The sequence below is a fragment of the Dendrobates tinctorius genome, unplaced genomic scaffold (genome assembly GCF_039654945.1).
Source record: "Dendrobates tinctorius isolate UK_male_01 unplaced genomic scaffold, ASM3965494v1 ptg000003l, whole genome shotgun sequence".
NCBI classification, from domain to species: Eukaryota; Metazoa; Chordata; class Amphibia; order Anura; family Dendrobatidae; genus Dendrobates; species Dendrobates tinctorius.
This window is the reverse complement of record NW_027361671.1, coordinates 42,882,508-42,904,052: the sequence shown is the minus strand read 5'-3', so window position 1 is coordinate 42,904,052 and position 21,545 is coordinate 42,882,508. Positions and strand designations below refer to the sequence as shown.

At 45.7% G+C, this 21,545-nt stretch overlaps 1 protein-coding gene across 9 annotated transcripts in view; it reads right to left on the bottom strand.

The window, feature by feature from the left end:
• FER (FER tyrosine kinase) overlaps positions 1-20,906 on the bottom strand; it is a 416,817-nt gene extending 395,911 nt beyond the window's left edge. For 6 of the 9 annotated variants that reach the window (XM_073548350.1, XM_073548649.1, XM_073548684.1 and 3 more), the window contains exons 1-2: positions 20,768-20,906; positions 2,267-2,352 (exon numbers count right to left, since the gene is read on the bottom strand). The gene's annotated coding sequence lies outside the window, so the exon portion shown is untranslated. Of the gene's footprint in view, positions 1-2,234; positions 2,353-20,381; positions 20,449-20,563; positions 20,723-20,767 lie in introns of those variants that run through there. The other 3 variants (XM_073548571.1, XM_073548410.1, XM_073548489.1) reach the window with 3 other exon arrangements.
• Between the last annotated feature and the right edge of the window lie 639 nt (positions 20,907-21,545).

The following is a 21,545-nucleotide window of genomic DNA, read 5'->3' as shown; positions in this document are numbered from 1 at the left end:
ACAGTGCACTTTCACGTAGATCACTCACCATTCAGCTGATCAATCTACGGTACTCGAGACGGAGGAAGAGCTGGTTCCGAAGAACATCTCCCCCTGGTGCTGGGCTTATAACCTGCCCTGCTGCTTGTACGATTGCCATTGCACCCTTGCTGATGCTGCTGGTGGCGCTTCAAAGGCTCCTGTGTAGACTGCAGCGAAGAAGATAGTGGTGGTAGTAGCGGCTGCTGCTGCAGTGGCGTCTGTCTACGCTGCTGCTGTGGCTGCTGTAGCTCGTCCATGATTCGGATGCTACCGGATAAGCCACCATCTTTCTGGGCACTTTGCTTTAAATAACGGATGGCCCTGCCCACCTTATCTCCTGAGCTTTAAAATCCGGCGCGTTGTGTGCAGGGATTCCTCTAGCCCTGCGCATGCGCAGACCTTGATGGCCGTTGAAGTACCCGGCGCACTACGTCACCAGAAATCCTTGTGCATTCCGCACATGTGCAGACCCGGGCGGCCTCGCTTTCCGGCGCACTCAGCTCCAGGCCACGCCAACTTCCCTTAGAGTCTCCGGCTGCACGCAGACCAGGAAGCGCGTCCCGGCGCTCCTGCAACCTCCAGCGCGCAGCCCCAGGACGTGTGTCGGCCAAGAGACATTCACCAAAGAGGTTTCAGCCTGCACGGTGCTGCATCAACCTCCCGGTCCACCCGCGGATGGCATCCTACATTCCTGGACACCCTCCAGGGTAAGTGTACCACCGCTTCATCTGTATGTTCCCATGAGGACAGGAAACTGAACTGATGCAGAGGAGAGATACCACCTTTTTATTCAGTAGGTCTCCTGTCCTGGTGGGGGGATATCCTCTCTCAGGTGATGCTGTCATGGGAGAAGGGAAAAATTGTACATCATTATTCTATATAATAATAATAATAATAATAATAATAATAATAATAATAATAAGTTTTCAGAGTGGAAAAAATTGTGAGGGACCAAAAGGTTCTGAAATGAGAGCAACCTAAAAGCATAATTTATCCAAAATCCAAAACAAACATTAAACAGATCTCTGTTGGTGGAAATATCCAGGACACCACAATTAAAAACTGCGTTAACTATTTAGATTCCACTAAAAATTGTAGGCCACCTTCTTCACTTACACATTTCCAAACTCATAGGTTTCTTAAGCTACTCCTCAAATTAGACAGCACACAGATGAAACAGAAAGCCATCAGTAAGCTATCCGAAATTTTCATGGAACGAGAGTTTGATCCACGACTACTAGGATCAAGATTGCGCTGCAAAAAACGCAGACATGTGAACATAACGCCAGTCCACATGTTCCTAGTGCTACTGTGATCAGCCTTTTTGGCCTAAACACAATACCATGGCATGCAGCGTCTCCAGACTTGTCTGCTATCAAGCATATCTGGGAACTGCAAAGGGAGCTGGCAGCAGTGGATCTTGATGATTAGAGTAACCAAATGCATTCAGCATGGAAGAATAATCCCCACACAACCAATAATAATCTCACTGATAGCATGCCAAGTAAATGCATGTATGTTTGTGCACTGAATAAACAGATGTTTTGAAAACTGCTCCCACATTTGTATCACTTGCATATCAATGTCTATCCTGCCTATAATTTTTTTATACCACTACTTGGTGTTGCAATTTCAATGTTGAGGAGTTTATATATACAGACTTATAACAGAATCCTAAAAAGGACTATAAAAACAGATAAAATTAGCTACCCATGCCTTCTGAACTTTGTTTCAACTTTTGACAGTACTTGCTGTGCTGCTTATCATTTATTGTAATTGATGAAGACCCTGCTGAATTGAGGGTTGAAATGTGTTGTACTTATTGATCAGTCGAATTGACAAGCTGTTATATTGACATCTGTAGGTTATTCTGAAACTTTAGGTCCACATACGCTTTATACCAACATAGGCCAAACCAAGGATATTAGCCTATCAGGGGGCAGTTCAATGACCTCCCTGTGAAGATAGCATGGCTTAATATAACTCTTGCTTATTAAACCATGATTTTTAGGTCTGACTCAAATAACCTTTCTGGACTGTCTCCTCTGTTCTTATTCCAGAAAGTCAGCAATTACATCCTTCCCTTCTGTGTAATGTCATATTAACTTGCATCAGTAAAAGAGTGCCAGTAAGGAGTGCAGCCATCTGCAAATCACACCCACTACATTCTGCCAAACTAACATATCAGCATTATAGTAATAGGGAGAACTTACAGCCTGAAAGATGACCTCTCGAAATACCGTACCTCGTTCATTCATTTCCTTGCATGCCGTAGCTGGTGTCTTAAGGCCAAAGAGAATCTTCTGACTGCTGTTTGCATGGAATTCCTTTCTGCAGAGAGAGGAATGCAAGTGTCAGTAACATCCGCTGATGAAGCTTTGCTCCAGGCTACACATTCACAATACAACGAACTGATGAGAGATGCTTGTGTGGAAAAAAAGAAAAAAAAAGACATTATGGTCCACATTTAGAAGAAGCGCTCTTCCACAGTGTACTGACATACATGCAAAAAAAAAAAAAAAAAAAAAAAACAACAACAATCTGACAGGGGCAGCATGCAAGAAACTTAAGGGCTTACAAACTAACACAGTCGTGTGAAACTGCGCAAAAAGGAACCAACATTCTAAGTTCTCAAAGTCGCATACTGCATTTCCAGGTACACCCAATTTCTGCAAATCCTTAAAGTGAACCTCTAGTCTGATTCATGCTGCCCAAGCTATAAGGAACCTTTATCAGCCACTGGCTGTCGTGTCCCAGATATGAATGTTGACTCTGAAATGCTGAGGTTTTTCAGAGACAAGACATCCTGAACATACTTCCCCCGTCCACTGCCAGAGACTAACAAGTTTGCCTATGTGCACATATAGGCAGAGGTTTGTCAGTTAGCATCGGTGGATGGGAGAAGCCGCCAGGGACCCGCCTGTATGACTAGTGCACAGCGTGGCTCGGTCCCCGAAGGACTTTAAGGGTATGTTCACATGTTGCATTTACGTAAATTTTAAGCTGCGTTTTACAGTACCAGCAAAATATATGAGATTTTAGAAATCTCATGCACACACATTGGTTTTTTCCTGACTGAATAGGAAAACTTCTGCGTTTCTTAAAATTGCAGCATGTCACTTATTTTAGCTTTATTGCAACGTTTGTTCACTCATACAAAGCAATGACTAACGCAGGTATCAGGTTTTGATGCATTTTTAATGAAAAAAAAAGCAGTATGTGAATCCCACTTATTTTTCTGATTTTCGCAAGTTTAAAGGGAATCTGTCACCCTTTTTTGAGATATCATATAACGATATCATTCAATTGTGTGTCACAAGGATTCTCCTAGTACTTTTGCTTCCCCCTGACACCGCACCTTTCTTCCATAAATACCTTTTTTATATCGGTTCAGATGTATGTAAACTGTCACTGTCCGGTCCGATGGGCGGGGCTTATTCAACTGCTCCCCCCCTCCCTGTCTTGCTCTACACAAGAAGAAATGCATAGAGCAAGACAGGGAGGGGGGAGCAGGTGAATAAGCCCCGCCCATCGGACCGGACAGTGACAGTTTACATACATCTGAACCGATATAAAAAAGGTATTTATGCATGAAAGGTGCGGGGTCAGGGGGAAGCAAAAGTACTAAGAGAATCCTTATGTGACACACAATTGAATGATATCATTATATGATATCTCAAAAAAGGGGTGACAGATTCCCTTTAAACCATAATGCCTTGGTGTTTATGGCAGTTCGGATTAGCACAGTTTAATAAGTGGTTAGTGCAAAGTAAACATTGGCCGACCAAGGAGTGAAAGTAAACCGTATCCTACAAATTCAGTGCTTTGTCCATGTCTTAGGTAAACTATTCCTGGCCAATTCACCTCCCCCTGCTGTTACATTTGTAATTGTGTATTTTTTCGTGAACTCGTGTATTTTCTTTTTCTAAAAATAGTCACTATTTTTTCAGACATCAAATTATTTAGGGGAAAAAGATTTTTATCAAATTGTCCTTTTTCCAGAAATAGTTTTATGGTTTTAGATATGTCTTGCATCGGTGACCTGTGGTATTCATGCTTCGGTGGTGGAAGCAAAGCTGAACTTTGAGATCAGAACAATGCAACAAAAACACAGCAAAACCTGCTTTTTGTAAGGTGCTTCTTTACTGCCAAGAGGGCAGGTTTTGCCTGCAGAAAAAAAACACTCAAAACCCAACATGTGAACATAGCCTAAAAGTATGTTATTCTTTGAAATGCTGCAGCAAAGTCCCATAGATTACCCATATCCCTGTGTTGGACCTCGTGGACCCAAGGGGTTGTAGGCACAAGGACCAGCACAAGACTCTGGGTAAGCTATGGGACTTCACATTATCACCATGGGATACTTTTTACTGTCTAACGTGTAATATTTCCCTGAGTATGGCGACTTCATACTATGCTTATGATATATTGACTAGCACATCATCATTCAACGTTATTAGATTATATACAGTCATAGCAATTAGTGTTGGCACCCTTGAAATTGTTCCAGAAAATGTATTATTTCTTCCAGAATATTATTGCAAATACACATGTTTTGTTATACACGTTTATTTCCTTTGTGTGTATTGGAACAACACAAAAACACAGAGGGAAAAACTGCAAATAGGAAATAATTTCAAACTGAACTCCAAAAATGGGGTGTACAAAATTGTTGCCACCTTTCCTAACATGTGGATTAACGACTGTTTCAAGCATGTGATGCTCATACAAACTCACATGTGGCAAGTAACTGGTGTGGGCAATATGAAAATCACACCTGAAACCAGATAAAAAGGGGAGAAGTTGACTCAATCTTTGCATTGTGTGTCTGTATGTGCCACACTAAGAACAGAGAACAGAAAGAGAAGAACTGTCTAAGAACCAAAAATTGTTATTATGAATAATAGGTTAATAAAAAAATGTGATTTTTATATTATGATCATGGTCAGTCATTCCGTAACACCTTCACTCCTGATTTTCCAATTGTTATTTCTGTTTATCTTCTCCTCATTCCAAGACCTACCCCACTGTAATCTCGGGAGATGAGATTTCAGCACTGAAATCTCATCTCCCGAGATTTCAATGCCGAGATCTCCATCTGTGCTTGCACGGCGGCCATTTTCCAGGAAGCAATCCACCGCACAGGCATGGATGGAACGGCAGAGCCCCCAACGCAGCACGGGACACAGTGCGGTGGCGGCAGCACCCGAGGGACCCAGCGCGGTGGCACAATAAAAGGTGCATTTGCATTGTAAGACGCACCCCTATTTTCCCCCCAAATTTGGGGGGGAAAAAATTGCGTCTTACAAAGCGAAAAATACGGTATTTTTTTTTTTTTTTTTTTTTTATACTTTTGCATCAAACAGCCATATTAGTGGAGGGGAAGCTGCGGTACAAGTTGTAGTACTGGCATGACACCATTCACTTTACCATGTAGATCTACAATAGAACTGGAAGAATTTAGGCGATATAAAATGAAAAAAAGACAATTACGTCATATTTTTGAGGGGTGAGGGGGTGTTTAACTTTAACGGCATTCGGCAGATCACAGGATTTTCATCTCTTTTATAAAGGCAGCACAAGTAACAGTGTAGGCTGATGGTGGAGCGAACACCGAGTGGATGATCGCCTGGAGAACACTAGTTTAATGGTGCAGACATACACATTTTAGTACTTATTACCTGCTATCAACTAACAGGCCATAAATGATTAATGTCACCGGCCGAAAGACAAAAGAGGTTTGGTTTTCAAATCAAATGAGAGTTCATAGCAACAATATTACTCCAGCATGGCCCACACTTTAGTCTACAGTCTACGGACAGATCCTAACCTCAGTATGGGCTATGATAAGACAATAGCCATACACATCAGTCACATCCATGTTACATAATCACTATTCATCTCTCAAATGAACACATCTATTACAACCACTAACCACACGGGATACCAGTCACCCACCCATGCCCAGGACAACAGATCACACCACCAGGTCTGGCTACACAAACAATAGCAGTAAAGCAAGGTTAGGCGTTCGCTCTATGTACAGACAAAACAAGCGCTTGTTCCTTCTCACATGATCTGACAGAAACTGCATCAGGACATGTGGACCCCACACAGCAGGAAATGTCAGGTTTAACCTTGCACGTGACATGCATCACACACACTATCAGCCTCGGTGTGTGGTTACAGCTACCATTAATATAGGAATAATGCAGTACTGACCAGCACTGATCAGACATACTGAGCCCTAAAAACGTCGTAGAATTAGTACATAGAGTCCCGTTTAATGGGTATACTAGCACTCATTTGTATGCCAGGACAGTCTGCGCTACAGGCATGTTTTCTGAGTTGCTTCCAGGGTAAGCCATTCACATCCACCCACGGCGAAACAGAGAATTCTTTAAGAATGGGATCTAAGTGCAAGACTGAATGCGGTGACCAGAGTACGGACGGTGATGAATGGACTGGATCATGGCAGCCTCTTATGCCCATGAGGTTGCTGATTTTGGGTCCTGCAGCTGGTGTCTGGATCATGGACCATTACCCATGTGATAGTGGACCAACACCTGAAGAATCCCACCCGTGTCAACGTGACCTCAGTAGCATTCATTGCTCAGGAAACAAGATAGGCAATAGCAATCACTGAAAACATACCACAACATCCCCAAAGCTGCTGCCAACTTGAATGCAAAATTGAGTGAGGGCAATAACTCACCACCATATCAGAACTGAAGGGAAAAACGAGCTTTATGTGAACCAGGTAAAGAAACAAAACAACTTCCATCTAGACTTGTCAGCAGGAAGAGAATCAAACAATGTTTACTGTTCCATGTCATTTTCTAAGATGATACCTGTCTGGTGAGAAGATTGTACATAGTGTAGAACCAACAGAGAAATATAAAAAGGGTCTTATAGTTTATGCTCTCAAAAAGATTTTTTTTTTTTTTTTTTAGAAAAACACTTTTAAACCTCCATAGATGGGTATCTGCTGGCAGTGCTGATCATCTAGCCTGACCCAGGGGATCGCCACAAATTCTCTTAGGCTGTGTTCACACGTAGCGTCTATTTCACAGTTTTTACCGCGGATTTTCCTATAAATCAGCTTTAAAACCGCGAAAAATAAGCTTCCCATTCATTTCTATACATTTTCCACTTTTTGTGCACATTGATGCGTTTACCGCGAAAAAAACCTCATTGCGGTAAAAAAAACGCAGCACGCTCATTAATTTCGCAGATTTTTCCGCGTTTCTGGTTATTTCTATGCGTTTAGAAAACGCGCAGAAAAAAAACGCATAAAAACCGCACAAAAAATGCGGTAAAAACACACAGATAACACGCAGAAAAAACGCGCGGTTTCTGGGAAGGGAGTCAGGTTTTCCAGCAGAAATTTTCTGCTACGTGTGCACTTAGCCTTACGGTGATCTGCTGTGAGCTTGAGCTTCAGGCTGTGAAGGAGCACAGACTCAGTGACGTTACCGCTAGTCACTGAAGCTCCGCTCGCAGCATCTCCTCATTCACCAATGGTTTTCAGCCGGACGGTCGCATCTTTGCACCGTCCAGGCTGAAAACTATTTCTCCCCCAGATATGAACTACGGCGTGGGACAACGACGGATAGGTATATTGTTGGTTTATTATTTTAATTTTATTACAGATCAAGGGCATCAGGGAATAGGTCCTAAGTATGGTTTAATTAAGAATATTAAAAATGAGTCTGTGTCCTTCTTTCAATTAAATTATTTTTTTCCCAGGTGTCTGAATTTTCTTTACAATTTGACTATGGTGTTAGTAATAGGGGCGTCTTATTGACACCTCTCCATTACTAACCTAAGGGCTTAACGTCACAAATGTGACATCAACTCCCACAACTATTACCCCACTTGCCACCGCTACAGGGCAAGTGGGAAGATCAAGGCTAAGTACCAGAATTGGCGCCTCTTAGAGATACGCCTTTTCTGAGGCCGTTAAGAGCTAATGTTGATAGCCGGTGTGGGGGGGGGGGGACAGTATCCATGGCTATTAATATCAGCCCACAGCTGTCTGCATAGCCTTGCTGGTCATTAATTATAGGGGGACCCCAAGTCATTTTTTGGGCGGGGGGGGGGTCACCCAATTTAATAGCCAGTAAAGCCTAAGTATACAGTTGTGAGCTGATATTAATAGCCTGGGAAGCTCCATGGGTATTACCCCCTTCCCAGGCTATAAACATCGGCTTACCTTCTGCTGATTACAAAAATTGCACGGGAGCCATGCCATTTTTTTCAGAAAAATAATCGTTTATTAATTAAACACATCCAGTAATTTGCACACACTGTACTAATTGTATTTGTCACTGACATCTATATATCTACCTATTTCATTTGTCTTTACTGTATGTAGACCATATCTTCTATCCTGTCGGCTCCTGCAGTGATTATACAGAACCCGTCAGATGTATTACATACATAAACATACGCATATACATATATATATATTTCTATCTAGCGTGTTCGCTCGTTCGAGAGTGTTGACGAATATTTTGTTTGAAAATAATGTGTAAAGGACAGACCTGCTGTAAGTAGAAGCTCACGTTAAAGTCGCATTGCAATCGCACTGCACTTGGATGTAAATCGGATGCTAGGCGTGAAAAATCGCATGACACTCGCCCGTGTTTTTGGTCACGATATCGGAACTTTTTTTTCTCACATATGGGTATGAGCCCTTAAGGCCCAGTCAGACTAAGCGACTTACCAGCGATCCCGACAACGATATCAACGTGTCAGGATCGCTGGTGAATCGCTATGTGATCGCTGGGGAGCTGTCACACAGACAGCTTCACCAGCGATCAGCACAGCGATGCCGAGCGCCCGGCATCGCTTGCCATCCCTGTAAAAAATAGAATTAAAATAAAAAATATTGTTATTCTCACCTTCCAACGTCCCGCGCAGCCATCCTACCTCTCCACGCTCCGGTCCCAGTAATACTTTGCGAGAATTACCACGATGACGTCCGCTCTCGAAGTCTCGCGGTCATTCTTGCAAAGGATTACTGGGACCGGAGCGTGGAGAGAGACGGGAATGCTGCGCGGGACGCCTGAAGGTGAGAATAGTCATTTTTTTTATTTTTTTTTATTTGATCGCTGGTCTCCCGCCTGTCACACACAGCGATGCGTGCTGGCCAGCGGGAGAACAGCGACGAAAGAAATGTCCAGAGATTTCCCAGAGCGATCAGCGATACCAGCAGGGGGGCCGGTCGCTGATAGCTGTCACACAGCAATGTCGCTGGTGAGATCGCTGTTGTGTCACAAAACTTGTGTGACGGGGCCTTTACCCTGTGCCAAATCTCTGGCTACAGGTCTCAGATTTACACAAAGGACTGGCGATAATTAGTGAGAAATTAGGTTAGCAGGCTGGGTCTACACTTGCATCACCGAGCCATAGGAGTCACCCAACCTGCCCAGGATAGCCTTACCCCAGGCACTACTCAGGAGGTAAACCTTGGCTTTTCTGAGCAGCAGATTCTCATATCACCAACAAAATCATATGCGGGCATTTGCTTTTCCAGGTGAATGTGAATGAAGAAACTACACACACGACACAGGAGGCTCTCAGATCGGCATACACACCAAACCCTGTGAGCTACCAGACCTGTATGTGCAAAACAGAAGCGCCTGTGCCAAACGCCTAGCATCCCACCACCTAGAGTGATACCTCCCTATAGTATGATGCAAGTCAATGAGTTTGAGGAAAATTACCGGTAATTTTTGATCACACTCCGATGTTTAATTTTTTTATGGTCACCAATTCAGAGAAAAGAAAAAAAAAAAAAGGGGTTACAGCGCTGGGTCTTCTAAATGTTCCCTGCACTGTGGCACTCCTGGCCACCTATCTGCATGAAAATACTAAAAAACAGCAACGCTAAATCAGCACTGCATCATCTTTATTTTTAAGAGTGTGTGTCCACTATCTGAAGCTGATGGAGGGAATTTTGTTTTCACATACAGATTCAGTAAAAGGAAGAAAAAAAAATAAACCATTCATCAGCTCTGTCTCATTCAATACCATTGGTCTGAGTGCCATAATACACTTGTGTGAACAGACCCTCAAGTCATTAAAAAAAAAAAAAAACAGACAGCACACAGATGGTATCAGAGTGCTACCCAATTTTTTTTCAAGGACCCATAGAATGTCATTGCAGAGATGGATTCTACACTCGGATTAATATCGGTCATTTCTCCATAGCTTTTGCTGGTACTGTAAAACGCAGCTTAAAATTTGCAATAAAAAAATGCAACGTGTGAACATGGCCAAAGATGTACAACTGTGCGCAGTGTGTTCATCTTCTTGCCAACTGGATGATAAAAAAACAAAACAAAAAAAAAAACAATAAACAAAGTCTTGGGATCACACAGCTTTGTGTGGCTGTAAACATAGTGCAGCTGTATTGTATGATGGCTGCAGTATGTCATCTGCGGCAAAATCCACCATAACAAGGGAGGGTCACAACAGAGAATTACACAGATTGCTAATAAAGGATCAAAGATCACAATCTGCAAGTATAATGCCCAATGTACAGAAGGTCAGCAGCCATGATGCCACTCTCCGGCTGGACAGACACTGCGCACATAGACTATTACCGCTGCACTGAACAGTTATGTGAGGAATGCCTTACAACGAGCCGTGTCGCATACAAAGAACTCCCCCCGACGTCCTATCATCTCAGTACATAGGAAGCACAAGGAGGCTTCTTAATACCACTTGTTCTCTTATTTTATTACAAGCTCCCTCAAAAGGTACAATATTTGTTTCAGTATGGAGCTTTGTAGAAAAAGGAACCAAAAAAAAACAAAAAACGTTTGGTCTACCTCTGAATCTTTAGGGTGTGTACACACACTGCGGATTCTCAGCGGATTTGGCCCTGCGGATCCGCAGCAGTACCTTTATAGCCTATGGAAAATGAAAACCGCAGTGCAGACGCTGCGGAATTTTCCGCACGGATTTACTGTGGTTTCCAAACCGCAGAAAGAATTGACATGTCATTCTTTTCTGCAGATTCCGCTGCGGTTTGCAATCTGCTCCATTGTAGAGATGGAAAGCCACAGGGCAAACCCGCAGGGTAATCCGCAGATAAACCGCAGGTCTCCTGACCTGCGGATTTTACAAAATCCATGCGGACAAATCTGCAGAGCATTCCGCAGCGTGTGCACACACCCTCAAGGTTACGTTCCCACGATGTGCTTTTGGTGAGTTTTTGATGTTACCGATTTCCTGCATCTTTTAAGTACCGTAAATTCGATTACTTGCATTTCTTTCATTTTTTTTTTTTTGCATCTTTTTGGTGGGTAATGGTTTAAACCCTTAGAGACAGAGCCAATTTTGACCTTAATGACCAGGACAAATTTTACAATTCTGACCGACCACTGTCACTTTCTGAAGTTATAGCTCTGGAACGCTTTAACAGATCCCACTGATTCTGAGATGGTTTTTCCGTGACATATTGTACTTCGCAATAGTGGTAAAATTTGTTCCATATGACTTGCATTTGTGAAGAAAAAAAAAAAAAAGGAAACTTGCTAAATTTTCAAACTTTTAATTTAGCCCTTAAATCAGTCATATCACACAAAATAGTTAATAAACAACATTTCACAAGTTTACTTTAAGCATTTCTCTTTTGTTAGGACGTTATAAGGGTTAAAAGTTGACCAGCAATTTCTCATTTCTCCAACAAAATGTACAATACCTTTTTTTTTTTTTGGGGGGGGGGGGGGGGGGACACCTCACATTTAAAGTCACTTTGAGGGGACTATAGGACAGAAAAAACCCAAAAGTGACACCATTCTAAAAACTGAGTGCTCAAAACCTCATTCAAGAAGTTTATTAACCCTTCGGGTGCTCCACGAGAACTTAAACACATGCTAAAAAGGAAGAAAGAAACGTTTATAAAATGTAAAGAGAGGCACATCTAAAGAACGATATAATGCTGTCTGCAGAAATTGCAGGGCACAAATCAGATTATCTAAAGCTGACAATGAATTGAGGCTTGCAAGAGATGTCAAAAGCAATAATAAAGGATTTTGGGGATATGTCAAAAGTAAAAGAAAAGTCAAAGATGCTATAGGATTTTTACAGGATGAAAACGACAAAATGGTAAGACAGGATGTTGAGAAGGCTGAACTTTTAAATTCCCATTTTGCATTTGTTTTCTCTCAGAAAGGAAAATTAACATCAATGGTTCTTCACTGTCCTATTAAGGGAATAGAAGAATCCAGGATATCTATAAACAGAAAGATAGTGAGGAAACACTTAGCTAACCTAAATGAATTCAAGTCTCCAGGTCCAAATGAATTACACCCCAGAGTACTGAAGGAGATAGAAGAAATTTTTGAACCCCTCTCCATAATCTTGGAGAACAGGAGAAGTCCAAGAAGGCTGGAGAAGAGCAAATGTTGTTCCTATCTTCAAAAAGGGGAAGAAGGTGGACCCAGGGAACTATAGGCTGGTGAGTCTGACTTCTATACCAGGAAAGATCTTTGAACAAATTATTAAACAGCATGTATGTAAGTACCTGGACAAGAATGAAGTGGATTAAAGAGAGTCAGCATGGGTTTGTAACTAATAAGTCATGTCAGACTAACTTAATTTCCTTCTATGACGGAATCACTGATTGGGTGGATCAGGGAAATGCTGTAAATATAGTATATCTTGACTTCAGCAAAGCATTTGACAAAGTATCTCACACAATCCTTTTTGAAAAAATGACTAGGTATGGAATGGACAAGGCAACTGTTAGGTGGATTCATAACTGGCTTAGTGATCGGACCCAAAGAGTGGTCGTAAATGGCTGCACATCCAGTTGGAAGAATGTCTCAAGTGGGGTACCACAGGGCTCGGTCCTGGGCCCTGTATTGTTCAACATCTTTATCAACGATTTAGATGACGGAATTGAGGGTAAACATTAAATTTGCTGATGACACAAAGCTATGAGGGACAGCTAATACTAGAGAAGAGAGAGAGAGAGGATTCAAGAAGATATAAACTGGAGCAGTGGGCAGCAACTAACAGAATGGTTTTTTAACAGGGAAAAATGCAAAGTAATACATCTTGGCAATAAAAGTGAAAAAAGCATATACAGAATGGGAGGAATAGGGCTAAGCAACAGCACATGTGAAAAAGACTTGGGTATACTAATAGATCACAGACTGAATATGAGTCAACAGTGTGATGCAGCAGCAAAAAAGGCAAATGCAATTCTAGGATGTATTAACAGAAGCATACCGTCTAGATCACGTGAAGCCATTATTGCCTGTCAGCACACATCAGCCATTTATCTTGGTATTTCTTCTTGAGATTCTCCTCTCCTTCTGCACCCTCTACAAACCTCCAATATTGGAATAAGCGATAATATGATAAAGGCTCGGGCTGAGCCGAAACGTCTTTAATTTATATTGCTTACACTGTGTGCTATATTCCTGTTTGGCTCCCACATGTAATAAAATGAACACCTATTTGCATAAAGTCTGTTTGAGTGTGCGGTGAATTTAATTAACTTATGAGGAAAGGTTGCAGCATTTGGGAATGTTTAGCTTGCAAAAGAGAAGACAGAGGAGACTTAATAGCTGTCTACAAATATCTCAAGGGCTGTCACATTGTAGAAGGATCATCTTTATTCTCATTTGCACAAGGAAAGACTAGAAGCAATGGGATGAAACTGAATGGGAGGAGACATTAGATATTAGAAAAAACTTTTTGACAGTTAGAGTGATCAATGAGTGGAACAGGCTGCCACAAGAAGTGGCGAGTTCTCCTTCAATGGAAGTCTTCAAACAGAGGCTGGACAGATATCTGTCTGGGATGATTTAGCGATTCCTGCTATGAGCAGGGGGTTGGACCAGATGGCCCAGGAGGACCCTTACGATTCTATGAAGCAATGTGGAAGGAAAAAAATGAACATTTTACTTTTTTCACAAAAAAAATTTACTTTAGACCCAAACTTTTTTTCACAAGGGTATTTGTTGTGCTATTTCTCCTGAGCATGCTGATACAGTGCCTACAAGTAGTATTCAACCCCCTGCAGATTTAGCAGGTTTACACATTCGGAATTAACTTGGCATTGTGACATTTGGACTGTAGATCAGCCTGGAAGTGTGAAATGCACTGCAGCAAAAAAGAATGTTATTTCTTTGTTTAATTTTTTTTTAAATTGTGAAAAGTTTATTCAGAGGGTCATTTATTATTCAACCCCTCAAACCACCAGAATTCTGTTTGGTTCCCCTAAAGTATTAAGAAGTATTTCAGGCACAAAGAACAATGAGCTTCACATGTTTGGATTAATTATCTCTTTTTCCAGCCTTTTCTGACTATTTAAGACCCTCCCCAAACTTGTGAACAGCACTCATACATGGTCAACATGGGAAAGACAAAGGAGCATTCCAAGGCCATCAGAGACAAGATCGTGGAGGGTCACAAGGCTGGCAAGGGGTACAAAACCCTTTCCAAGGAGTTGGGCCTACCTGTCTCCACTGTTGGGAGCATCATCCGGAAGTGGAAGGCTTATGGAACTACTGTTAGCCTTCCACGGCCTGGACAGCCTTTGAAAGTTTCCTCCCGTGCCGAGGCCAGGCTTGTCCGAAGAGTCAAGGCTAACCCAAGGACAACAAGGAAGGAGCTCCGGGAAGATCTCATGGCAGTGGGGACATTGGTTTCAGTCAATACAATAAGTAACGTACTCCACCGCAATGGTCTCCGTTCCAGACGAGCCCGTAAGGTACCTTTACTTTCAAAGCGTCATGTCAAGGCTCGTCTACAGTTTGCTCATGATCACTTGGAGGACTCTGAGACAGACTGGTTCAAGGTTCTCTGGTCTGATGAGACCAAGATCGAGATCTTTGGTGCCAACCACACATGTGACGTTTGGAGACTGGATGGCACTGCATACGACCCCAAGAATACCATCCCTACAGTCAAGCATGGTGGTGGCAGCATCATGCTGTGGGGCTGTTTCTCAGCCAAGGGGCCTGGCCATCTGGTCCGCATCCATGGGAAGATGGATAGCACGGCCTACCTGGAGATTTTGGCCAAGAACCTCCGCTCCTCCATCAAGGATCTTAAGATGGGTCGTCATTTCATCTTCCAACAAGACAATGACCCAAAGCACACAGCCAAGAAAACCAAGGCCTGGTTCAAGAGGCAAAAAATCAAGGTGTTGGAGTGGCCTAGTCAGTCTCCTGACCTTAACCCAATTGAAAACTTGTGGAAGGAGCTCAAGATTAAAGTCCACATGAGACACCCAAAGAACCTAGATAACTTGGAGAAGATCTGCATGGAGGAGTGGGCCAAGATAACTCCAGAGACCTGTGCCGGCCTGATCAGGTCTTATAAAAGATGATAATTAGCTGTAATTGCAAACAAGGGTTATTCCACAAAATATTAAACCTAGGGGTTGAATAATAATTGACCCACACTTGTATGTTTAAAATTTATTAAAATTTAACTGAGCAACATAACTTTTTGGTTTGTAAGATTTATGCATCTGTTAATAAATCCTGCTCTTGTGTGAAGTTTGAAGGCTCTAACTTATTTGCATCTTATCAAACCTGCTAAATCTGCAGGGGGTTGAATACTACTTGTAGGCACTGTATATGTGGGGGAAATCCACTGTTTCGGTGCACGGCAGGGCTCGGAAGGGAAGGAGCGGTGTTTGACTTTGTGAACGCAAAACTGGCTGGAATCGAGAGCCCCTGATGTGCCTAAACAGTGGAAACCCCCCCCCAGAAGTAACCCCAGTTTGGAAACCTCACCACTCAAAGATTTTATCCAGGGGTACAGTGAGCATTTCCTACCCACAGGTACAACAGAATTTGATAACATTAGTATGTCATATTGAATATCTCGTCATTATTGCTGAGCGTAAGTGCTCACTACTCTAGTTTCCATCGGTTGCTCGAGTCCCTGTCCTGCATGTTTTGAAGCTGTCAGACACACACAAAAAAAAAACGTGGGGATCCACAATACTCCATGTATACCCGAGCACCGATGCAAACTCGAGTAGCGATGGCTTGCGCTCAACTTTAGCTGTCATATTTTATTTTACTTTTGATAAAAAAAAAGTTCTAACTCCAACCTCAACTGCAAACACTGGAGAAAAAAATATATATATATAATTTTTATTTAACTAAATGGGATTAGAAAGGGGAATTTGATTTACTATCTGTCATGTGACAGAGGACCGTAAAAACTGGCCCTGATCATGCCTTCCAGGGTCACAGGTACCCCCGGTAGCGGAGACCCCTGAGATTTTCCAAAGCTGGGTGTACTATACCCCTATTCCTCAGCACTGTTAAAAAGTGCCGCTGAGGAATAAGTATCATTAAATGCCGCAGTTAAAAAACGTATCGGCGGTTGTTAAGGGGTTAAATAAAGCCGCTTTGCTTTAGATACTTCTTGGTATTTGGCTTTGACAAGACTTTATTGATCCTGCATTGAACAGATTACCTGTGTATTAGATGTGCTGCCACTGGGGAAACGCACTAAGAATGCATGTGTGCGTTCTCGCTGCAGAGTTTCTGCATCCAATTCAAGTCTATGCGAAAAGCAGCACAATTTCTCCTGCAGGTGCACAGTTTGGCATGTTGTGGATTCGAGGAGCGCCGCACAGGACGGTTTAAGCCAAGTACAAAAAGCACTGAGAAGGAGATTTCTATAAATCCCATCCGCTCTGTTGGAAATGTAAGATGCTGATTTTTTTTTTTTTTTTATACAGGTAAAATATGAACGTCAAAAACTCATGGCGGGCACACAGCATAAAAACAGCAGCCCAGAATGATCCAAAATAAAGAGGTGACATGACTATCCGGCAGGGATCCAAAGCGGGAATGGGTGCAGCGCGGAATCGGCATCGACTCACCCTCCAAGTGATGGAGACACCGGACTGTCACTACATGTGGAACTGTGACTGACAGTGGTGGCATTCACAAGGTGCTTTCACCCAGTAGAGACCCCAGGAGCCGGTATATGCCGTTATGTTCGGTACAGAACACTGGTCTGCTGCACTACACCATACAGATATATCCCCCAAACCACATTTACTTGGCAGTATACGTTGTTTGGCATGACAGACTAATGGCAGCCTGTGCCATGCAACTCCACACTGTAGGCACTTAAGGCTTATTATTTATTTTGTGTGGCTTATATGGTGCAGCGCTTTAGACATCATCTTCATTGTCCCCATTGGGGCTCACAATCTACTGCTGCTCCGATACTGCAGCGGTGACGTCACGCCAACAGTGTGCATCACCAAAGTAGCCAATCAGAGCTCAGCGACCGTACCGCGGTATGTGACATCAGCACTGCAGCTAAAACACCAATACCTGAGCAGCAGCCGAGGACCGATGCCGGCCCCGGGGAGGTGCAGCACTTCACGGATAGTCTGGAGTGTTTGTGGTCGTCTTTCATTTCAGTAGAAAACCCTTTTGATTACAGCAATAAATTTATTTATTCCTAAAACAGAAGTCTAGAACCCAGATCTACATAGACAGGACGATGTGGTGCCATTAACGAGCGTTGTCTACTATACACACCCAACATTTCATGCTAATTCACAGAGACCCACAAAACCTACACGGGGAAACCAATAGATTACGATTGGTCCCAGTAGCACATTTCCCATTTAGAAGAATGTGCTGCAGACGAAAAAAAAAAAATTATAAAAAGGCCTTTTTGTCCAATATTAGCCTAACAGCACCTTAAGGGGGTATTCTTAGGATTGAAAGTTATCCCCTATGCACTGGATGGAGGACAACTCTCCGACCACAAGGGCTTCCCCCAACCCTGAGAACTTGGGCTCTGAATATGAATGAAGCAGTAGTCACCATACACATGGCCGCTCCATTCATTTATTCTTAAAGGGCCCATGGAAATAGCTGAACACCATGTTCCACTGGTCTTCCGAACTCCCGTAAGAACGGATGGAGCAGCCATGAGCATGGTCGACCCCCGCTCCTATCACAAGGGAAATTCAGACCCCCAGTGATCGAGACGTTGTACCCTATAACATGGCAGGAGAGGACGCCCACACACGAGAATCTCTACTCCATACTATGTATTGGAGCAGACTGTGGGGGCGCTCTGGAGTTAACTCTAAAAATAACCAGCTAATTAACAAAGCCAAATAGAAAAGCCTGAAGCCGCGGCAGAAGTGTGGGCTCGACGGCCTCCTGGGGCCATACAGGTGGGGAGGTGAGCTTACTACCACGTATCTGGGCTGTGTAGTGCACCGGTCATGGAAGCCTGGGCTCGAAAGCCTCCTAGGGCCATACAGGTGGGGAGGTGAGCTCACCACCACGTATCTGGGCCGTGTAGTGCACCGGTCATGGAAGCCTGGGCTCAGCAGCCTCCTGGGACCATACAGGTGGGGAGGTGAGCTCACCACCACGTATCTGGGCCGTGTAGTGCACCGGTCATGGAAGCCTGGGCTCAGCAGCCTCCTGGGACCATACAGGTGGGGAGGTGAGCTCACTACCACGTATCTGGGCCGTGTAGTGCACCGGTCATGGAAGCCTGGGCACGAAGGCCTGCTGGGACCATACAGGTGGGGAGGTGAGATCACTACCACGTATCTGGGCCGTGTAGTGCACCGGTCATGGAAGCCTGGGCTCGAAGGCCTCCTGGGGCCATACAGGTGGGGAGGTGAGCTCACCACCACGTATCTGGGCCGTGTAGTGCACCGGTCATGGAAGCCTGGGCTCGAAGGCCTGCTGGGACCATACAGGTGGGGAGGTGAGCTCACTACCACGTATCTGGGCCGTGTAGTGCACCGATCATGGAAGCCTGGGCTCAGCAGCCTCCTGGGACCATACAGGTGGGGAGGTGAGCTCACTACCACGTACCTGGGCTGTGTAGTGCACCGATCATGGAAGCCTGGGCTCAGCGGCCTCCTGGGGCCATACAGGTGGGGAGGTGAGCTCACTACCACGTATCTGGGCCGTGTAGTGCACCGATCATGGAAGCCTGGGCTCAGCAGCCTCCTGGGACCATACAGGTGGGGAGGTGAGCTCACTACCACGTACCTGGGCCGTGTAGTGCACCGATCATGGAAGCCTGGGCTCAGCGGCCTCCTGGGGCCATACAGGTGGGGAGGTGAGCTCACTACCACGTATCTGGGCCGTGTAGTGCACCGATCATGGAAGCCTGGGCTCGAAGGCCTCCTGGGGCCATACAGGTGGGGAGGTGAGCTCACTACCACGTACCTGGGCCGTGTAGTGCACCGATCATGGAAGCCTGGGCTCAGCGGCCTCCTGGGGCCATACAGGTGGGGAGGTGAGCTCACTACCACGTATCTGGGCTGTGTAGTGCACCGATCATGGAAGCCTGGGCTCAGCAGCCTCCTGGGACCATACAGGTGGGGAGGTGAGCTCACTACCACGTACCTGGGCCGTGTAGTGCACCGATCATGGAAGCCTGGGCTCAGCGGCCTCCTGGGGCCATACAGGTGGGGAGGTGATCTCACTACCACGTATCTGGGCCGTGTAGTGCACCGATCATGGAAGCCTGGGCTCGAAGGCCTCCTGGGGCCATACAGGTGGGGAGGTGAGCTCACTACCACGTACCTGGGCCGTGTAGTGCACCGATCATGGAAGCCTGGGCTCAGCGGCCTCCTGGGGCCATACAGGTGGGGAGGTGAGCTCACTACCACGTATCTGGGCCGTGTATTGCACCGGTCATGGAAGCCTGGGCTCAGCAGCCTCCTGGGACCATACAGGTGGGGAGGTGAGCTCACTACCACGTACCTGGGCTGTGTAGTGCACCGATCATGGAAGCCTGGGCTCGAAGGCCTCCTGGGGCCATACAGGTGGGGAGGTGAGCTCACTACCACGTACCTGGGCTGTGTAGTGCACCGATCATGGAAGCCTGGGCTCAGCGGCCTCCTGGGGCCATACAGGTGGGGAGGTGAGCTCACTACCACGTACCTGGGCTGTGTAGTGCACCGATCATGGAAGCCTGGGCTCAGCGGCCTCCTGGGGCCATACAGGTGGGGAGGTGAGCTCACTACCACGTACCTGGGCTGTGTAGTGCACCGATCATGGAAGCCTGGGCTCGAAGGCCTCCTGGGGCCATACAGGTGGGGAGGTGAGCTCACTACCACGTACCTGGGCCGTGTAGTGCACCGGTCATGGAGTCCTGGGCTCACCGGCATCACTACCACGTACCTGGGCCGTGTAGTGCACCGGTCATGGAGTCCTGGGCTCAGCGGCATCACTACCACGTACCTGGGCCGTGTAGTGCACCGGTCATGGAGTCCTGGGCTCACCGGCATCACTACCACGTACCTGGGCCGTGTAGTGCACCGGTCATGGAGTCCTGGGCTCACCGGCATCACTACCACGTACCTGGGCCGTGTAGTGCACCGGTCATGTGATGTCACGCACGCTGAGTGCTCCCCTGCCAGGTCAGGCTGCTGTCAGTGGCTCCCACCGATTACACGGAGCTGGCGGAGCCTCTTAAAGGCGCAGACACCTCTTCACACAGCGGTCAGGAGCTGTACATAATGTTACCCAGGAGCTGCACGTACAGGACTGTGGTGCCGGGACGGCGCTGCTTACACACAATGGCAGGACACCGGGAGACTACACAGTACAGGACACCAGTCCCGGCCCGCTGACTCCAGCTGCAACACACTCCGCCGCATTCCCGGCGCCTCCCTACACGCCCTCCCGGCATCCTGCAGGAACACCTCCTTCCGTGTCTCCTTCACCATCCCACAGCTTTCCGGTACCTGCAGGCCAGTCCACCGCCCGAAACCTCCGCCAACAGTGATCCCGACAGGCAGCGCGTCACCGAACCGCAGCGTCACTGCGTAAGCCAATGGAACAGCGGGAGAGGGGAGGAGCCCGGAGCCGAACTAACCAATCAGAACTCGCGGAGGAAGTCATCCAGGAATGGGCCAGGTCATGTGACCGTTGCTGCTGCGGGATGTGGGAGCCAGGGATGTAGTGTAGTCAGTCAGTGCTTCCTGCGCTGCTCCTCCTACTTTCACTGCGCTACCACTGCTGTGTGCTGTGCCTCCTGCATACTGCGCTACCACTGCTGTGTGCTGTGCCTCCTGCATACTGCCCCAGCACCGCTGTGTGTGTGCGCTGTGCCTCCTGCATACTGCGCGTCACTGCTCTACCCTGCCTGCTCCGTGCTGCCGCTTGTCTCCCTTCAGTATTCAAGACGCAGAGTAGCCAGGTGTGAACACAAATATTCATCAAAAAATTCTTTATTTTACCTTATTAAACAAATTCACCACTTAGGCCTCTTTCACACATCAGGTTTTCGCCGTCAGGCGCGATCCGGCGCTTTTGACAAAAACCGGATCCGGCGAAATGCAATGCCGGATCCGGTTTCCCCCCCATTGACTTGCATTAGAGCCGGATCGAGCCGGATGGCCATGCGTTTCATCCGATTTTCGCCGGATCCGGCAATGTGACGCGATCCGGCGTCTGGAAAAAACGGCTACTGTAACGTTTTTTGTCTCCGGCGAAAAAGCCGGACACGCCGGATCCTGCGTG